This window comes from Nyctereutes procyonoides, unplaced genomic scaffold (genome assembly GCF_905146905.1).
Source record: "Nyctereutes procyonoides isolate TBG_1078 unplaced genomic scaffold, NYPRO_anot_genome, whole genome shotgun sequence".
NCBI lineage: Eukaryota > Metazoa > Chordata > Mammalia > Carnivora > Canidae > Nyctereutes > Nyctereutes procyonoides.
The window spans coordinates 40,378,514-40,397,526 of record NW_026575020.1 but is presented as its reverse complement, the minus strand read 5'-3'; the positions used below and the strand labels follow the sequence as shown (position 1 = coordinate 40,397,526).

At 37.9% G+C, this 19,013-nt stretch overlaps 1 protein-coding gene and 1 long non-coding RNA gene across 2 annotated transcripts in view; one reads left to right on the top strand and one right to left on the bottom strand.

Moving 5' to 3' along the window:
• Positions 1-19,013, bottom strand: part of NR6A1 (nuclear receptor subfamily 6 group A member 1) — a 218,932-nt gene that overhangs the window by 122,656 nt on the left and 77,263 nt on the right. The window lies entirely within an intron of this gene.
• The window catches only part of LOC129514952 (uncharacterized), a 33,568-nt gene that overhangs the window by 12,104 nt on the left and 2,451 nt on the right, over positions 1-19,013 (top strand). The window contains exon 2 of the long non-coding RNA XR_008665511.1: positions 17,439-17,533. This is a non-coding gene — a long non-coding RNA (uncharacterized LOC129514952). The remainder of the gene's footprint in view (positions 1-17,438; positions 17,534-19,013) is intronic.

The window sequence follows — 19,013 nt, the reverse complement described above, 5'->3', positions numbered from 1 at the left end:
GAAGAGAGTTTTCAAGGAAAACTTCAAATAGGGGAAGAAACTAGAAGGCTCTCCATAGTAAATGAAATAGACATCCCTAAACATGATGAGCAACTGACAGAAATCTTAAAAACCTTCCAACAGGACACAGGGAAGTTTATCATCAGGTTCCAAAAGTCACACACACGAAAACAAATCAATTCAAAACAAAACAAAAAAATGCTCAATCTCATGGATGTGTTTTGTTACTTGAAAACAATGCCATGAATCAAGAATCAGTTCCACCTTTGAGATAAAAATGAAATGGAAAAATGTATTGATAAATTGAGATGGACAAAAAAAACATTGTTTTCATACTGAAATTATTTTCATATTTTAGGAGCAAAAATATAAATATGGAAATATATTTTTCGTGTCCCAAATGTAACAGAAAATTCTATAAATTCTTACCAAGACAAGAAGATCACCAAGAATATAATTTATTCAAAAAATATTTATGGAATGACAACTTTATTTCAGGTACTTTAATGCAGTTGTTAGTAAGAGTTCTTTCCTCAAAAAAGCTTGCCTTTAGAATCCTTCACAATCTGGCCCTTTAAAATGTAACATTTGGGGATGCCTGGGTGGCTCAGTGGTTGAGTGTCTGCCTTTGGCCCAGGGTGTGATCCCAGAGTCCCAGAATTGAATCCCACATCTGGCTCCCTGCATGAAGCCTGCTTCTCCCTCTATGTTTCGGACTCTCTCTCTCTTCTGACTCTCTCTCTCTGTTTCTCATAAGTAAATAAAATCTTAAAGAAAAAAATGTAACATTTGCCCTAACTGTTGAAATATCATATATCTCAGGCCATGACTAAAAAAGAAAATGACACTGTACTGAGTGATCAATTTAAAAATCAAAATTCTTTGAGAGGGAAAAACAAAACAAAACAAAACAAAACAAAACAACCAAAGTCATATTATCCAATTGAATAGATTCTACTCACTTGGCTTCACACCAGCACATAGTGATGTTTACCCAAGTACCTACAGTCAAGAGGAATTCAAATATTGACAGAAGAAAAAAACCTTCACTTTCCACAAAATAACAAAACTATCATTTTTAATTTCTTTGTAACTTCCCCTGGAAATCCTGCTTAACTTGAGTCTTACAAGAAGGATTTCTCCTTAACAGAAAATAATGCTCCCAGTTTCCTGCACATAACTGTACCACATAGGAAACTGTCACAGTAACTTCATCCTCCAGAAATAAAAACTGATCAGCTCAATGTAAGAGGTCAGACTTTTTTTTTAAATTTATTTATTCACGAGAGACGGGGGTGGGGTGGGGGTGGTGGACAGAGACACAGGTAAAAGGAGAAGCAGTTTTTAAAAGATTTTATTTATTTGAGAGAGAGTGGGAGCACAAGTGGGGGGGAGGGGTAGAGGAAGAAGTGGACTTCCTGAGAGCCAGATGGGGTACTCGATCCCAGTACCTTGGGATCATGACCCGAGCCAACGGCAGACACCTAACTGACTGAGCCACCCAGGGGCCTAGAATTTATAATATCTTAAAAAGAAATGCATCTCTACATTATCACAGGTGAATGTGAAAGCCCTTAGTAAATGGTAGAGCAAAATTATCATAAATGTTACATTAAAGCATTCATTCTGCCTTAAAATAGTTCCTAGGGGTGCCTGGGTAGCTCAGTCAGTTAAGCATTTGCTTTTGGCTCAGGTCATAATCCCAGGGTCCTGGGATCAAGCCCTGAGTTGGGTGGGGGCTCAGGTCCCTGCTCAGCTGGAAGCTTGCTTTTCCTCCTCCCCCTACCCCCAATGTGCTCGCTCTTAATCTCTCAAATACATAAAAATTTTAAAATTAATTAAATAAAGTAGTTCTGGGGGGTGAGGGTGAATGGGTGACAGGCACTGAGGGGGGCACTTGATGGGATGAGCACTGGGTGTTATTCTGTATGTTGGCAAATTGAACACCAATAAAAAATAAATTTATTATTAAAAAAAATAAAGTGGTTCTTAAACATTTATAATTACCTTTCCTTTTCTTTAAAAAAAAAAAAAATCCTAGGATCATGACCTGATGAGCCAAAGGCAGATGCTCAATTAACTGAGCCACCCAGCAGTTCTTAAATGAGAGTTTTATTTATTTTTTTTAAAGATTTTATTTTATTTATTCATGAGAGACAGAGAGAGAGAGACACAGAGGGAGAAGGCGGCTCCACACGGAGCCAGACACAGGACTGGATCTCAGGACTCCAGGATCATGCCCTGGGCTGAAGGCAGGTGCTAAACTGCTGAGCCACCCAGGCGTTCCCCTAAATGAGAGTTTTAAATGACAAAGTGCCCAACACAGAGTAGTATTCAATTATTGTTAGTTCTCTTCCCTTTAGAGAGGTTTCTTTTTTTCTAAGAGTCAGACAGATGTCAAAGTTTGCTGATGGATAAGGCCTATATAGGAACAAGGACTGCACTGACCAAAACATAATTAGAAATCACTTGGGTTCTTAGTAGGTTTGGGATTAGTCTTTTGTTATTCCTTCAGTCACACTTTTTAAAATCATTCAATAACAATATAATTCATTCAAAGAATCACTGAGCACCTATGTGGCAGCAAGCCAAGCACAAAAATGCCTTAAACCTCATAAGGAGATCACAGTCTCGTAGTAGGGACACACCTTACACATATAACATATGGTGTTCTACATATAGTGTTCTAAGTGCTATGATAAAGAAAAGCCCAGGATTAAGGAAGTCCAAAGTAAAAGCACTTAACCTGGTAAGGGGAAGACAACTTGGAGGAGGAACACCTGAGATGAGACCTGAAAGATACATAGAATTTATAGAAAAGAAAAAGATAAGGAGCTTTTCAGGCACAAGAAATAGTAAGGGCAAGAGTACTGCCAGAAGAGACCAAATCATATATTCAAGAAACCATATATGCAATGTGGCTGGAGCTCCAGGGGAACAGAGAAGTCTGATAAGGCAGGGAGAGATTTCCTTTGTCAAGATCAAGCTGTGAAACTCATTCCAACCCTATGCAGTAATTCACTCAACTTGTATAAAGAGGGTTACTTCAGTCCCATTTGAGAGTCTAATGTGCTAGTTTGTCCTCAACCTAAATAGCTTTTTTTTAAAAAAGAAGAAGAACATACAACATACTTGGTTTTATGATGGGTATGTGAACTCCAAACACTAATTACTTTCCATCAAACAGTCAGGAAATACTGCTGCTTGAGAAACCAAAAAAGTTATCTGAACTGGGTAATTACTGAAATATGTATAGCTGCTCAAGATGTCCAAACTTCTCTGGCAGACTTTACTTTGTTGACTCATAGGTTAAGTACATAGCAGGCCCTCAATAAACACTTAATTAAATTACAGTGAGAGAGAAAGAGAGAGACCTTTAATGTATTCTTTATTAAAGGGCCAAGTGAAACGAAGACTTAAAAAAAAAATTCCCTATCATTTTTTTCCCTTTCACAGGAATTTGGTCAGCATATTTCTTAAGTATCTTGTTTTCAGATCAGACTATTTTTAGTTGAGAAAAGCTCTAAGAACTGGAAGTCTCTGGGCAGCCCAGGTGGCTCAGCGGTTTAGCGCCTGCCTTCAGCCCAGGGCCTGATCCTGGAGTCCCAGGATCGAGTCCCACGTCAGGCTCCCTGCATGGAGCCTGCTTCTCCAACTCTGCCTGTGTCTCTGCGCCTCTCTCTCTCTCTATCTCTCATGAATAAATAAAATCTTTAAAAATATATATTAAAAAAAAAAAAGAACTGGAAGTCTGTATTTTATTGCTAAATTATTACATTCTGACATTAAGTCTCCAAGTTAGTTCCATGCAGAGGCAGCAGACAAGCATAGTAAGCTTCAGTAAAAGTCATGATTCATTCATGATTCACTGTCAATAAATACTGTCTGAGAATATAAAACAGCATGATCAAGGAAAAAATTCAGAATGGATGAAGCAGAGAGTGTATCTAGTTTGGGAGCTATTAGGAAATGATGTAGCTTAGGAAATAGTTTATTAGGGCCAAACAGTAAAAGCCATGTCAGGTTAAAGCATTCTAAAGAGTCAGGGCATCAAGTTCTCAAGTAAAGTCAAATTTGCATTTAGACACTGGGTGGAAGATGAATTCGAGGTGGGTGAGACTAGAGGCAAAGGGGCCATGTGGGCTGTTGCAGTCATTCAAATTAAAAAGATGATGGTTTTGACCACAGTGGTGGCAACATAGATGTCACTTGCTATAACATGGATGAACCTGGAGGACATTATGCTAAGTGAAATAAGCCAGTCACAAAAAGACAAATACTGTATGATTCCACTTATATGGGTTATCTAAAGTAGTCAAATTCATAGAAACAGAAAGTGGAATAGTGGTGACCAGGGGCTGGAAGAAGGGAAAATGGGGAGTTGTTTAATGGGTACAGGGTTTCCATTTTCCAAGATGAAAAAGTTCTTCTTCTTCTTCTCTTCTCCTCCTCCTCCTCCTTTCTTTTTCAGATTTTATTTATTTGAGAGTGAGTGGGAGAGAGAACATGAGCAGGGGAAGGGCAGCAGGAGAGGGAAAAACAGACTCTGCTGGGCAGGGAGCCCAACATGGGGGCTTGATCTCGAGACTCAGGATCATGACCCAAGCCAAAGGTAGACCCTTAACCAACTGAGCCACCCAGGTGCCCCCAAGATGACAAAGTTCTTACATGCTATTGATTAACATTATAAATATACCTAACACTACTGAACTGTACATTTTAAAAAGGTTAAGATGGTAAATTTTATGTGTTTTTTACCACAATTTTTTTAAAAATGCAAAGGGGAGACTAAGATTGTTTTGTTATATTTGGTTTGGTTTAACTCTGCTCTATTCAACCTCTGAACAATGTCTCTTGCTATTTTACCAAACGGTAAAATGAATATGGCTAAATACAATCTGATCAATAGGGCAACAACATTCTGCATGGCCCCAAATATCTTACCTTATTACTTGTCATGCTACTTAACATTTTCCTCCATCAATGTCATAGGTTTTTTTAAAGCTTGCCCTAAAATATTATTGAAAAATCACTTAAAATGTGAGAAGTAGTACACAGAATAAAAAATGAAACCTCACAACTCTACTCCTGAGAGAGGGAGTAAGAAGTGAGAACATAAAGGTTCCACATAAAAGAATAATTTAAAATGAAAATGTTCAACACCAATCATATCTTAGGTGGCAAGGAAAATAGATTTACAATCGTAAGGAGGCAAGATAAAGATAAAGTACAGTATTTCAAAGCTAGAACCTCAGAGATGTTTAAAATCTCCCCGCTATATAAAAAAAAAATTCCCCACTATAACTTTCAGAAATCTCTGTGAAGATAGAAATCTGTAGAGTGTTGAGTCCCAGCAAATAGAATTAAAGAAAAAAATCAAAGGCTTAAATAAACATCAATTAGACAAGAATCATCTGTTTTCAGACAAGAAGGCCATCTCTGATACATATATCAAGTTTCTGTATGATGACAACATCAAAAAGTAAGAAAAGCAAGGGTCACAACTAATCAGCAAACTATATGAGGATTAAGGATGAGAAACAAGATTGGGAGCTGGGCTTTGCCCTCTGAGATTTACCTCATCACTAGAATATCTACCTCAGTACTGCTTCTCACCAAATATTACATGATGGTTAAGAGCTTGGGGGTCTGGAGTCAGGCAAACCTATATTCGGATCCTAATTCTGTCTTCCTTAGCTATCTGACTCCAAGTCAAGTGACCTTCTCCACCTTTGAGAATAATAGTAATTACTTAACAGAACTACTGTGAACAATTAATGGTAACACAAGTAAACTACTTATCACAATGCCTGATCCACAGGAAGTACTCCATAAATGTGAACAGATATTACCTATAAAATGGAACCAATACACACATCTATAAGATTAAAAAGAAGTAAAATGGCATGTATAATGCCTAGCTATACAGGAAGAAATCAAATGGTAGATATGTAGATATTATCCTCCTCTACTTTTAGGGAATTCTGTATCATTCAGTGTCAAGCTGAATCAGTGACACAGTGCACTGATTAAGAACACAATGGGTTTGGAACTCCTGAATTCAACTTCTAACTCTGCTACTTATTAGCTATGATATTGGGCAAGGTATTTACCTCACTATAGCTTCCTATTTTCTTTCCTTTTCCTTTCTTTATTTCCTTCCTTCCTTTCTCTCTCTCTCTTTCTTAAGTAGGTTCCATACTCCATACCCAGTGTGGAACCCAGTGCAGGGTTTGAACTCATGACCTGAGCTGAGATCAAGAGTCAGATGCTTAACCAATAGAGTCACCCAGGCATGCCCCACCTTTCTGTTTTCATCTGTAAAATGGGAAAAATAGTAAGTAGCTATCTTACTGGGTTGTCATGAAGATTAGACAACCCTTCTTTTAAGTACTTTATATACAAAGCCCTAAAAATAAAATCTGGAACATAAGTACTATATACGTATTACCTTTTCTTATTTTAATAGTACACGTTTTGTCTGAGACTGGTGTCCATCATGAAGTGAGAAATTTAGTTTGGATGAAAGTAATTTAATATTCTTTTTATGGTTAAGAGAAGCCCAATGGAAATACTCTTAACCTCAAAAATTGTGTGTGTATGTGGGGGGGAGGCTAAAAGAAAAAGAAGTTAAAACAGAGAAACTTCATCATTACTAAATAAATGTGACCTCATCCATCCAGAAATAATTATGGAAAAAAAAGTGCTTTCTGGTTCTGCCCTAATTATGCAAAAATTCAGATGAAGGCAGGCTATTTTCCACAGAAAGAAAGAAATCATTTTTCCTAGTCTTACCTGATAACCAACACAACTAGAAGGACTGATGCAACTGCACATCATTTTTATACAAAGGAAACATCACGTAGAACAGAATAACGAACTTTGTAAGCCTTCTTAGAAATGTCTTTCTGGGGATGCCTGGGTGGCTCAGCGGTTGAGCAACTGCCTTGGGCTCAGGGTCTGATCCTGGAGTTCCAGGATCGAGTCCCACATCGGGCTCCCTGTGAGGAGCCTGCTTCTCCCTCTGCCTATGTCTCTGCCTTCTCTTTCTGTGTCTCTCATGAATAAATAAATAAAATCTTTAAAAAAAATGTCTTTCTGGGATACGAAGGCTCAGTGGTTGAGTGTCTTTTGGCTTAGGGCATGATCCTGGGGTTCCAGGATCAAGTCCCGCATCAGGCTCCCTGTGGGTGCCTGCTTCTCCCTCTGCCTATGTCTCTGCCTCTGTCTCTGTGTCTCTCATGAAGAAATAAATTTAAAAATCTTAAGAAAAAAAAATGTCTTTCTGTACTATACTAGCATTTTCTTTTCATACCCCACAAATCTTCATCCCTGGACAAGTCAGGAGAGGGATCTAAAGGGAAAAATGCAAGCAAGTAAGCATACTTTAGAATTAGAAGGGAAATTCTATACTTATTCTTAGAAGGTCATGAAGTCAATCCTATGGATTGGTTTCTGTAGCTAACTTACGAAGTGAACAAAATTAAATAAGTGAACAAAACACTAAATGGCATCAACAACAAATAAAATTGATGAACTGTAATTTATCTACTTAAGAGTCTATGCCTACGAGGCTACAGGTGTTTTGAAAAAAGATCTTATTCATCACCAGCCTTTAGTACATAACCTGGTACACATGAAAGGTGTTCAATAAATGGTTATTAGATATAGTCAGTGAGCACCTCCCCTCTTGTGCAAGGTACTATGTTAGGTGCCAGAGAGCTCATAATGGTTCACTTATGTTGATGCCAAATGTTTGAGACTATTTAAAAATTAAATGAGGCCAGATTTGGTTAAGAAGCTGCAGCTGCAGTTGCACCTGCTCTCATCTCAGAATTATTCCCATAGCAAGGCTAGCCTCTTCTGCGTGCCTGCTGAAGCAACAAATATTTCTCTCAAATGACGGGCAGTCACTTCATAGGCAGCTTTGATATGGTATTCTTTCTGCTCAGTAAAGGAGGCAAACTCCAGAATCTTTGGTCATAAAAATGTGATGGTTAGCAAAAGCAAGTGCTGAGTAAGCTTGGTACACTTCCAAATGAAGACTTGCCATCTAAAATTCAGAACTGAGGATGCCAGACAGAAGAACATCTGGATTTGCTCCTCCGGCTTTGAGCTTTCTCTAGGAGAGGCCAGGAAAAAGTATGTGCTGCCACTATGTGCATGTGTAATTGCATACTCAAATACTGTATTTTTAGATAAGAGTCCAAGACTTGGCAAATGGACGGAATGTAGCACATGGGTCTTCCTGAATAGAGAATCATGCAAAGGAAGGGTTTCCTTGCAAAATATAAACTAGGCAAGATGTGTATTGCCCCTCTGTGTCACATTTTGGAAGAATACTTGGGAGTTAGTCTGAGGGGTACAGATGCACTCCCTCATTAAGTACCTCTCATGAAGTACATGAGAGGCAAAAGAGCATCATTACCTCAAAACCACTGAGTTTATCAAACAATAACTCTTTATTTCCCCACCCCAAAGAGATAAATATATGTGATAATACTTTGGTGCATACAGAAAAAAATACTGAGCTGCGGACTCTTACAGACAGACGGTGTTGATACTAAACAGTGTGAGTTTTGGCAGCTGCACTATGTACTCTTTCAAATTCTTACATCATTACTCTGGTAAGGGCCCTGTACCAAGTTGGCAAGGGTTCTAATGTGGTTTGGAGAGAGAATTTCTTGCCTTTTTAAAAAAGATGACGTACAAATAGTCTTTTTTCATACAACAAGAAAATGAAAATATTTACTCCAGATTTTGTTTTAAAGGACAAAGCCATATTATATTGCTAAGTTATTAATAAAGTGTTAGAAATAATTCTGAGATTTTAAAGACCATTCAATACAAGCTCTAAAAAGACTTCTAAAACAGTACATGAATGTCTCTTAAAATAGAATGATCTATTTGTGGCAATAAAGAGTCAGTTACAAAGAATGATAATTATCTTCATACTTATACTGCAATTGGCAGCTTAGGTATCTTTTGCAGGCCAAGAATGGTAAGCCCTCCTTAACTTCATCCATGAGAACTTGTATAAGTTACTTGACCTCAGATTCTTTGGGTCCTCAAATGCAAAATGACATATTACTTTACAAGATAGTTCTCGCAATATCAAGTAATACTCAGTAAGTATTAGGTAGGCTTATGAAAGACAGAACCTTTAAAATTGGTGTTTAGGGCAGCCCGGGTGGCTCAGTGGCTTAGCGCCACCTTCAGTCCCGAGTGTGGTCCTGGAGACCTGGGATCGAGTCCCACATCAGGCTCCCTGCATGGAATGGAGCCTGCTTCTCCCTCTGCCTGTGTGTGTCTATGCCTGCCTCTCTCTTTCTCTCTCTCTCTCTGTGTGTCTCTCATGAATAAATAAATTTTTAAAAAAAAAAGAAAAAAGAAATTGAAAAAATAAATAAAATAAAATAAATAAAATAAAAATTTAAATTAAATTAAATTAAATTAAATTGGTGTTTAGGGGGCAGCCCAGGTGGCTCAGCGGTTTAGTGTCGCCTTCAGTCCAGGGCCTGATCCTGGGGACCAGGGATTGAGTCCCGCGTCGGGCTCCCTGCATGGAGCCTACTTCTCCCTCTGCCTGTGTTTCTGCCTCTCTCTCTCTCTCTCTCTCTCTCTCTCTCTCTCTCTCTATGTCTCTCATGAATAAGCAAATAAAATCTTTAAAAAAAAAAAGTTTAAAAATAAAATAAAATTGGTGTTTAGGGATGCCTGGGTGGCTCAGTGGGTGTCTGCCTTTGGGTCAGGGTGTGATCCCGGAGTCCTAGGATCAAGTCTCACATTGGGCTCCCTGCATGGAGCCAGCTTCTCCCTCTGCCTCTGTGTCTCTCTCATGAATAAATAAAATCTTTTTAAAATAATAATAATAAATAAAAATAAATTAAATTGGTATTTAATTAGAACTACCATACACATAAAAGAGCTAAGTGGTCTAGCTCTTCTCTAGTAAAATTCAAGAATGGAAAAACATTATATATAAGTTGATTTCAAGATCAAGATTGGGTTTGTCCTCTTTAAACAAGTGATATCAGAAAAACAAGACTTCATTCTCTAAACTTCTCCAGTAACATCCAAGGACGAAATCCCACACCTTTAAAATAACAGGTTAAAGAAGAAAAGAGAAAAAAAACCTTTAACACTCATAAGTTGGGTATAATTTGACATGTTTATAATGACAGGATTTTCTTTCATTTTTATCACTGTTTTCATTAAAACTAATAATAGTAAGATGAATCCTCACTCATAGTCATTTTTTTTAATTAATTTATTTATTTATGATAGTCACAGAGAGAGAGAGAGGCAGAGACACAGGCAGAGGGAGAAGCAGGCTCCGTGCACCGGGAGCCCGACGTGGGATTCGATCCCGGGTCTCCAGGATCGTGCCCTGGGCCAAAGGCAGGCGCCAAACCACTGCACCACCCAGGGATCCCCCTCACTCATAGTCATAATCAAGATTTTGTCACATATACTTCAGATATGATGACAACTATTTTATTTTTTGAGGTATAATTCATATATATATGGTAAGGTAAACAATCAAGTTTAAGTCTGATGAATTTTTACATATATATGCATAACACATACCCAGCACTCAAAACAAATTAGAGAATATTTATAGCAGCTCACAAGATTCCTTCATGTAACCTTTCTCCCCTGAAAATGTCTATTATTCTGAACTCACATAGCATTATTTTATTAGGTTTTCCTTTACCACTAATAATCAGATATAGCCTTTACTTTTCTGCTTTCCTGAATAAATTGCCAGCGTCTATTTCGATTACACACCCCATTAAAAAGTAGTTTATATAAGACTCTTAATACCAGTAGTAATAGTAAAAATAAGCAAAACACCTAAAAAACACAGTAAAAAAAAAGTCCACATATTTAGACTACAAATAAGCCCTCCTAACGTTCTTAAAGGAGCAGGAAAGCGGAGAATGGTAGCACAGAAGAGACCAATGGGAAAAGTAGACTTCACTTTGATTTAAATTAAAAAAAAAAAGCACTAAGTTTTTGTAAACAATAAATATTGTAATCAGTATATGCGTCTAAACCATATTTAAGATAATATTCAACTGAAAATCTAAAATAAACCCTTAATATGTTAATTTTTATTGCCTGTCAGTGTCTGAATAAACCCCACTCCAAAGACATTTTCTTTAGAGTTTACAACCATTTTAAGGCCATGCTCTCATACCTGAAAGCTGACAGTTCCCCTAAATGAGCCACATTCCTACAGTCTTAGCCCCAGTATACATACATGAATTTGAAAAGTGTCCTAATCAGCAGCTTTTTCATGGAGTAACATTAACTGTAGAATTTAGTATTTGAATCAAATACTAGTTTATCCAATATATTCAACAATATATACCACTGTTCAATTAACATGTTCATGTGACTGGACAACATAGGACTATAAATTATTTTTGTACATGGAAAACAGTGGAGTGGAGTGGAATAGAATATCTACGTATAGTGACAAATGCAATAACAACTATCTTATCAGAAGGATTGCTGGGAGCATTAATTAAGATAACACAAAGAAAGGGTGTTACTTTTCTCACCTCCTCAGCAGTTCTTATCCCTTCAGACCTACATGGACTAAGCTGTGATCTGACAGAAATGCCCTCTCCTCAGCTCCATATCCTGAAGCAGCACAAATAAAGATTCTATTACTAACAGCCAAAACAAAACTTTCACAAATGAATTTGTGAACCAAATATCTCTGAAAGAGTTAAGAAGTAAGCTTTGGGATAAATTCCTTTCATGAGTCTGCTTTCATATAACCTAGTTAAGACACCACTGCAGAAACAAAACTTTGAGAAGGTGGTAAGAAAGCCCCAAAGGGAAGAGCTCTAGCCTTAAGAACTTCCTAGAAACAAAAGATATGCTGAGGGCATTATCAGGAAGCAAAAGTACCCAAATTCATGTGGGCTTACCAAGAAATGACCACCACTCTCCTTCCTACACCTAAATCTCAAGTTTCCACTCAGGATGCTAGCTAAGCATTTATGGTTAGTCCTTTATACAGATGTTACTCTTCAAATAATCTTTTTATAGAGACTATACAAAAATAGAGCAATTATTATAACTGCTTCTGATCATTGTTTATTTTGAAGACAGAAATAATCACCTGCCAGTTACTGATTTTACAGCAACTGACATCTTATAGAGGATGCTTTGATTTCCAAATTGATTTAAGCTGCAAACTGACTCCTATCTTAAAAAAAAGGAGTGAGCTAGGCTTTTACAACTTTCTTCCATGTGCTTTGATCTAAAAAATAAATATATCAACTCAAGTAAGCACCTCCCCCCCATCCTCTTGTAGAGTCATCTCTAAGGAGTCAAAAAGGGTACTACTTAATCAACAATAATATGAACAAAATGTTCACATTTTTCATTGATTTTTCTAACTTAGGAGTTGAAAACATTTGACACACACACCCTCAAAATAGATACACAATGAAACTTTTAGAATAGATAGATTACAGGGTTATTCACATCTCAAAAGGAAATCCTGCATGGATTTAAAAATCAGTATACTTAAAAAAATAAAAATCAGTATACTTAAATTATATCATTTATATACTCTTCAGGTATACAATGAAATAAGCAAGGGATATGCACTTAGTTTAATATAAACACTTATCAAGTGCCTGGTATATTGTATATCTAAACAAAATGGCTATTTTCAGAGTTTATATTAAAGTAGAAAAGCTTTGCACACAATTCTAAAATAAGGTACATCATGAGACATGCTATAGAACCAAGGAGGAAGGAATAAATGTAGGGGAGAAATCTGGGAAGGCATTACAAAGAATCTGGCATTGGGAAAATAATTAATTCTACTCAATCTAGCCCATGTTGTTTTCACTCCTCTGAGCAAATCATATCTCCTATTAGAGTCTCATTCGTCATACAGAAAGTGAGGATTATACCAAATACCTGGCAGACTTCTGAGAAAATTAAATGTGGATGATTTATGTATTTATGTAAAACATATATATACTATCTATATATATACATATCTATATACAAATAAATATTTTAATCTACTTACATATAAATATATACACTTAAGTATATATAATATATACTCACATGATTTATACATATATTAAATATACATAGATTTATTTTATTTAAAGATTTTATTTATTTATTCATAGAGACACACAGAGAGAGAGAGGGGCAGAGGCACAGGCAGAGGGAGAAGCAGGCTCTATGCAGGGAGCCTGACGTGGGACTCGATCCAGGGTCCCCAGGATCAAACCCCGGGCTGCAGGCAGCGCCAAACTGCTGCGCCACCAGAGCTGCCCAAATATACATAGATTTATATATAAATATGTGTGTTTACATATAGAGTCACAGTGCCTACACTGAAAGGATGCTCAAGAGAAGGTAGTTATTACAAACGCTTACTAAAAGCTTAATCCAGGCAGCCCCGGTGGCACAGCGGTTTAGCGCCGCCTGCAGCCCAGGGCGTGATTCTGGAGACCCTGGATTGAGTCCCACGTCGGGCTCCCTGCATGGAGCCTGCTTCTCCCTCTGCCTGTGTCTCTGCCTCTCATTCTCTTTCTGCGTCTCTATGAATAAATAAAATCTTAAAAAAATAAAAACAAAAAATAAAAGCTTAATCCTATGTCAGACTAATAGTGCCTGTGTCTACACACTGTGGTATGCTTTTATTTATTTTAACTTTTATTTTATTTTATTTTAAAGCTTAACTGCTTTTATTTTCCAAAGATCATAAAAAAGAACAAATGCCATGTGATTTACTTCTTATCCCCCCACAAGGAGAATAAAACATACATAGCAATAATATTGTAGAATCCTTAACAGAGGAATCAGTAAGACTCGGAAAATGCATGGTATTTACAATGAGAACATAAAAAACTGAATTCATAAGGTATAGAAGAAAAAAGTTCCTAAACGCAGTATTTAGGCAATCTGCATTGACTGAGCAACTTTCACTGAGCTTCCAGTATATGCAAACAGCCTCTTAATACTATGCTAAACCAAAACAAGATCCCAGGGAACATCTTTCCTATAGCCCACCAGTCTTAATCCTGAAGGGATTAGGGAAATTTCAACCATTTGCCTAGAGTTTTTGTTTTTGGGTTTTTAGAGAAGGGAGATGGAAGACAGACACCTTGGGGGGTGGGGAGGGTGGAGAAAGGGGTAGAGGGAGAGAGAATCTTAAGCAGGCTCCATGCCCAACACAGAGCCCAACTTAGGGCTTGATCTCACAACCCTGAGATCATGACCTGAGCCAAAATCCAGTCAGTCACTTAACTGACCGAGTCACCCAGGCGCTCCATCTAGAGTTTTTTTTTTTAATATTTTAATTTATTCATGAGAGAGAGAGAGAGAGAGAGAGAGAGAGAGACAGAGACACAGGCAGAGGGAGAAGCAGGCTCCATGCCAGAAGCCCGATGTGGGACTTAATCGCAGAACTCCGAGATCACGCCCTGAGCCAAAGGCAGACGCTCAACTGCTGAGCCACCCATGCGTCCCTCCATCTAGAATTTCTTAATTGGACTCCATAGCCGTGATTCTCAGAGTGTCATCTACAGATGTCTTCAAAACCCTTTAGAGAGACTGCAAGGTCAAAACTATTTTTGTACTAATTATAAAAGGACATAATTTGCCGTTTTCACTACGTTGACATTTACAATGATGGTGCAAAGCGAACGTTGGGTTAAACCGCTGGCTTTAGCACTAATCAAAATGTATTGACAGTCATTATTGTATTCACCACCACCACACACTACCAAAAAAAAAGCCATTTTAACTTAAGAATGTCCTTGATGAAGCAATAAAATTTACTGATTTTAAATCTCAATGCTTGACTCTGCAACTTTTTAATATTTTGTGTGACAAAATGGAAAATACACTTAAGGTACTCCATACTCTGGAGGAAATGCACTTGAAGTTACTATTTGAGTTGTGACATCAACTAGCAAATTTTTTCATGGGCCACCATTTTACTTGAAAAAAGCAACAGAAAATTATGGTCATTCAGACTTGGATGTTTGACAATTATTATCTTGAAAATGAACAAAGCAAGCATGTCATTTTGAGAAAAACAACTGGCAGTATTTGTTGCCAGGGATAAAATTTAAGCCTTTAAACAAAAATTAAAATTTTGGAAAATTTGTATTTGCCACTGTGAGCCTCAGAGATACCCAGAAGGTATTTCCGAGATTAGTGGTAATATTAAGAAAATTGATTTACTGGATTTTATATGATGAAATGTGTCCGTCCATATTTAGAAAATCTAGGTAACTTGTTAAACCCGTATTTTCCAAATGACCAAAGCATGAGGTTACAAAATCATTCATGGGTAAAAGACTTAAGCAAAGTATAAGACAGATTAGGGGATTTTATTTTTTATTATTTATTTATTTATTTATTTATTTATTTATTTATTTATTTATTTATTTATTTATTTTTTGGATTAGGACATTTTAATGGAATAGAGTATGAAAGCTCATTGAGGGATCCCTGGGTGGCGCAGCAGTTTAGCGCCTGCCTTTGGCCCAGGGCGCGATCCTGGAGACCCGGGATCAAATCCCACGTCGGGCTCCCGGTGCATGGAGCCTGCTTCTCCCTCTGCCTGTGTCTCTACCTCTCTCTCTCTCTCTCTGTGATGACTATCATAAATAAATAAAAATTAAAAAAAAAAAAAAAGAAAGCTCATTGATGTGGTTTCACATTCCGCACTGCAACTAACCTTTAAGAAACTACCAACTATTGAGATCTGATGTAACATCAAGAAGAAAATACACAATTATCCAAACTATAAAAATTCTCCTTTTCCCATATATATGTATAGAGGCCAGATTTTCTTCATATATTTGAGCCAAAACAATATATTGAAACAGATAGAATGCAGATACAGATATATGCAGATATGAAAATTCAGTTGTCCTTTGCAAAACTAGATATTAAAGACACAAAAATAATGTCACGTTTCTCAGTAAAGTGGCTTTTTTTTAGGAAGCTATAGATATTTTTAGTTATTTTTATTTTAAGATGTTATTAATGTTGCTATATAATAGTTTATTATTTTTACTTTAAATGAATTAATAAATATTTTTAAATTTCTCAACTTAATTTTTAAGATTTTTATTTATCTATTCATGACACACACACACAGAGAGGCATAGACATAGGCAGAGGGAGAGACAGGTTCCATGCAGGGAGCCCGATGTGGGACTCGATCCCGGGACTCCAGGATCACGCCCTGAATCAAAGGCAGATGCTCAACTGCTGAGCTACCCAGGCGTCCCTCAACTTAATTTCTAATACAGTGAAAGGTGATAGGTATAACCCTTATAAGCAAAAGCTCTTGGGAACCACAATAATTTTTATGAATGTCAGTTTTTTGTGTGTGACACAGATCTCAGAGATCTTGATTGTTTTATTTATTTTTAAATATTTTATTTATTTAATCAGAGAGAGAGGGGCAGAGACACAGAGGGAGAAGCAGGCTCTATGCAGTGAGCCCGATGTGGGACTCGATCCCGGGTCTCCAGAATCACACCCCAGGCTGCAGGCGGTGCCAAACCGCTGTGCCACCGGGGCTGCCCGATTATTTTAGTTGGTATAAATTTGTTATGATAAAGTATGGAAATTAAAGTAATATATAGCAGTCAAGACTTGAATCTGGATCTCCTGATTTATTTATTTATTCATGAGAGACACAGAGACAGAGAGAGGCAGAAACACAGGCAGAGGGAGAAGCAGGCTCCATGCAGGGAGCCTGACGTGGGACTCGATCCTGGGTCTCCAGGATCACACCCTAGGCCGAAGGTGGCGCTAAACCGCTGAGCCATCCAGGCTGCCCTGGATTCTCCTGATTTTAATTTTACCTTTACTCTGCATCAGGATTCCTTTAGTCACTAAGACAATGGGTTAGAGAACTCTTATTGCATTCTTCCCAGTAGGCAGGAAGTTCAACCAAATAATTATAATAATAACTGAAATTTGAATGTTACGTGTCATGTATTTTTATACTCCTGCTTTCAATTAGTTCCCACAACAACCCAGTGGTATAAGTACAATTAATTACCTCCATTTTGCAGATGAGAAACAGAGGTTAAACTACTTGCCAAAAATCACACAGCTATTACATGGCAAGGCTGGGATTTGAAAATTAACACTTCTAACAAAGAGCTATATCAGCAAAAAAGCTTTCTCATAACTGCCAATCAAAACATTTGTGTGGTCATCAGCAATGGCATTTATAGAAATAAAGGACCTGAGACTCTGGCCCAGTACACCGTCAGATATACAAAGAAAAAAAAAAAAACTAGCCTGGAGTATGGCCACATAAATTTAGTTCTACATAGAGAATGGCAAGAAGACAAGCAAATAAGGAAATGTGCTAGATATAACCAGACTCCTTCTCTTCCTTACCCATCCAGCATCTCTACCATCAACAATTAAAAAGAAGTGACAGGAGTCAAGGGTGAAGGATTTGTCACTGACATACAGCTGGGGCAGTGAAAACTCTTGGCAGGTGAGAAGCTGTAACTTCTCTTCTATGCAAACAAACCCCCAAGCTGAGTCCTCCTGGCTTTATCACACTAAGCCTTGACAAGAGCCATCATTAGTGTCCAAACTCCACTTTTTCCAGGCTGATGACATGTGTCAGGCCTTGATTCCTGGTGCCCTTGCTGCCTGCCAACTCAGGAAAGGCTTCTGTAATGCCTTTGGCTTTTTTAAGTCATAAGACAGCAGCTGACACCAACTCCCTCCAGAGGATGGACACTTGGCCAGGAGCCCAAGCTGAAGTGGATTTGGAGGTTCTTGATCTTTACTGAAATCATTCCTACCTTCTCACTGGCAATTAAAATAAATTCTTCCCCTGAGAGCAGCCAAAGGTTCTGTAAGCCTCTTCCATCTAGTGGTAGTCACCTTTGATTAGAGAACAGTGTTAAAGTGTAGCAGCAGCTGATAAATGTCAGAGCCTGAAGGGCCTTCACAGACTTTTGATCACTTACAGCTATTCCTCATTTCATACCACGGACAGTTTTTATGCCAACACCACTCAGCATCACTTACTTAATCAAATACTTCAGGCCAGGATGCTAAATTCAAGTCAGTGGTCCATTTGCAATAGTTCTGGGTGTATCCCTAAGGCTAAGATGTTTGACCTGCCAGGCAGATAGACTTGAAGTACTTTTCAGATGGCCAATAGGATAGCAGGAAAATTCTGCAAAAAAGCAAGCCTTTTCATTTGGAAAGGCAGTATTGTATAAGTAAACAGCCATGCCCGTGCATGCACCACCACCACCACCCCTGCCCCAACAACACACAGAATCAAGGATTTTGATTCTGACCCACTGTATGACTGCCAGGTCTTCATTTCCATTCTAAATCCATTTCTTCAGGGCGCCTGGGTGGCTCAGTCAGTTAAGTGTCTGCCTTTGGCTCAGGTCAGGGTCCAGGGATGGAGGAGCCCCACCTTGGGCTCCCTGCTCAGCAGGGTGTCTGCTTCTCCCTCTCCCTCTGCCCTTCCCCCTAATGCTCTCTCTTGCTTGTTATCTCTCAAATAAACAAAATCTTTAAAAAATAATAATAAATTCATTTCCTCATCTGTTAAAGAGAAATCTAAATCAGAGATTCCCAAATGTCCATGAAATGGCAAATCACAATCCCCTGGGGGCTTCTGAAAACTATAAAACCCATTCCCAGAGGATCTGATTTATTTAGCTTAGGGCAAAGTCTAGAAATATGCATTATTAGCAATCCACTTTTCCCATCATCACACTTTTAATTCTGATGCAAAATCAGACTTGGAAATCACTACTAAATGACCTCTAAGACTCCTGATAGCTTTAAAGTTATAAAACTATAGATTGAAACTTATTTTCTACTCTTTCATCTCAGGATTTTTCCCCTATCCATGATTAGCATTCCTTTTTTTTTTTTTTTTTTACACGATAGTCATACAGAGAGAGAGAGAGGCAGAGACAGGTGGAGGGAGAAGCAGGCTC